This window comes from Odocoileus virginianus, chromosome 19 (genome assembly GCF_023699985.2).
Source record: "Odocoileus virginianus isolate 20LAN1187 ecotype Illinois chromosome 19, Ovbor_1.2, whole genome shotgun sequence".
Classification (NCBI taxonomy): Eukaryota; Metazoa; Chordata; class Mammalia; order Artiodactyla; family Cervidae; genus Odocoileus; species Odocoileus virginianus.
The window spans coordinates 29820392-29823219 of NC_069692.1; positions in this window are offsets into that span (position 1 = coordinate 29820392).

Below are 2828 nucleotides of genomic sequence, written 5' to 3' on the forward strand. Positions count from 1 at the left end.
GAGTCAGTGATGCCATCAAACTATCTCATCCTGTCATCTCCTTCTCCTCCTGCCTTCAGTCTTTCCCAGCATCAGGGTCTTTTCCAATGTCAGTCCTTCACATCAGGTGGCCAAAGTATTGGAGTTTCAGCTTCAACATCAGTTCTTCCAATGAATACTCAGGACTGATTTCCCTTAGGATTGACTGGTTTGATCTCCTTGCTGTCTAAGAGACTCTCAAGAGTCTTCTCTGGCACCACAGTTCAAAAGCATCAAAGCACCCAGCCTTCTTTATGGTCCAACTCTCACATCCATAAATGACTACTGGAAAAACCATAGCTTTGACTATACTAATCTTTGTTAGCAAAATGGTGTCTCTACTTTTTAATATACTGTCTAGGTTTGTCATATCTTTTCTTCCAAGGAGGAAGCATATTTTAATTTCATGGCTGTAGTCACAGTCCACAGTGATTTTGGAGCCCAACAAAATAAAGTCTGTCACTGTTTCCATATTTCTATTTACCATGATGCGTTGAGATTGGATGCCATGATCTCAGTTTTTTGAATGTTGAGTTTTAAGCCAGTTTTTTAATTATCCTCTTTTATCCTCATCAAGAGGCTCTTTAGTTGCTCTTCGCTTTCTGCCATAAGGGTGGTATCATCTGCACACCTATGGTTATTGATATTTCTCCCTGCAGTCTTGGTTCCAGCTTGTGCTTCATTCAACCTGGCATTTCGCATGATGTACTCTGCATAGAAGTTAAATAAGTAGGGTGACTGTATAAAGCCTTAACATACTCCTTTCCCAATTTGGAACCAGTCTGTTGTTCTCTGTCTGGTTCTAACTGTTGCTTCTTGCCCTGCATACATGTTTCTCAGGAGGCAGGTCAGGTGGTCTGGTATTCCCATCTCTCTAAGAATTTTCCACAGTTTGTTGTGATCCACACAAAGGCTTTTGTTCAGCCAATGAAACAGAAGTAGATCAATTCTCCAAGGAAGACATACAGATGGCTAAAAAACACATGAAAAGATGCTCAACATCACTCATTATCAGAGAAATGCAAATCAAAACCACAATGAGGTACCATTACACGCCAGTCAGGATGGCTGCTATCCAAAAGTCTACAAGCAATAAATGCTGGAGAGGGTGTGGAGAAAAGGGAACCCTCTTACACTGTTGGTGGGAATGCAAACTAGTACAGCCGCTATGGAGAACAGTGTGGAGATTTCTTAAAAAACTGGAAATAGAACTGCCATATGACCCAGCAATCCCACTTCTGGGCATACACACCAAGGAAACCAGATCTGAAAGACACGTGCACCCCAATGTTCATCGCAGCACTGTTTATAATAGCCAGGACATGGAAGCAACCTAGATGCCTATCAGCAGACGAATGGATAAGGAAGCTGTGGTACATATACTCCATGGAATATTACTCAGCCATTAAAAATAATTCATTTGAATCAGTTCTAATGAGATGGATGAAACTGGAGCCCATTATACAGAGTGAAGTAAGCCAGAAAGATAAAGACCATTACAGTATACTAACACATATATATGGAATTTAGAAAGATGGTAATGATGACCCTATATGCAAAACAGAAAAAGAGACACAGATGTATAGAAAAGACTTGTGGACTCTGTGGGAGAAGGCGAGGGTGGGATGTTTCAAGAGAACAGCATTGAAACATGTATATTATCTAGGGTGAAACAGATCACCAGCCCAGGTTGGATGCATGAGACAAGTGCCCAGACCTGGTGCACTGGGAAGAGCCAAGGGATCGGGCAGAGAGGGAGGGGGGATCGGGATGGGGAACACATGTAAATCCATGGCTAATTCATGTCAATGTATGACAAGACCCACTACAATGTTGTAAAGTAATTTGCCTCCAACTAATAAAAAAAAATAAAAATTAAAAATAAATAAATAAAAAATAAATAAAAAAATATTTAAAAAAAAAAAGAGAATAAGCTGTTAGTTGTAGTGTGGAAGGGCAAGGACATACTAAGCCTTTCATTTCTACTCTCTCTTAACCTAAAATTACACCTAATTTCCTAGTCATTAGTGGACAGTGTTCTAACCAAGTAAGCAGGAATTCTCTAAAAGTTTATGCTTTTCAAAATAAAGATTGCAGCAGATAGAATACTAGGCCACAAACCTACCCATTCATATGCAACAAAATAAGAAATACTATCAAGGATATTTACATTGATGTTTCAGCTTTGTATGGTGTTTGTGGATGTGCAAATTGTTTAACACAGTTGATGGCTCAATGCCTTGTAAGGAGACTGAGAAGACATAAAATTTGAAATCAGGAATGAAAACAGAGAAAGAAAAATTTATGTTGGTTAAGGGGATAATTTCCATAATTCATGATACTTAAATGATACTATAGTATAAGAAAAATGTAATTATTTATGTTTCTGTTTATGGCAATCTGATAAGAGAGACTTATCTGATAAGCAAGAGATTTCTTGCTTCCTATTAATGTCTTCATAACAAAATGATGATGAGTCCTGAAAATCAGCCACTGTCAAGTAAGTTTGAGCTGCTGAGTATGGATTATAGAAGAAAACAGTGTTTATAACAAAGGGCTTATTAATGAAAGACAAGTAAAAAATCCAGATCTTAGTAGCTTGATCTCTAAAATGACAGAAGAATATTTACCAAAAGCTGAGAAAATCTGTAAAGTGCTTAGACAACTCTGTGTTGAGCAACTGGGAGGTATCCAGTGTGCTGTGATAGTAACAGAGGTAAGGAGGAATTGGAGAAAGGGTGGTCGCCTTTTAGTAAAGGGGGAAACAAAATGGTACAGAGGAAGGACAAGAGGAAGAAGGAATAAGTTAC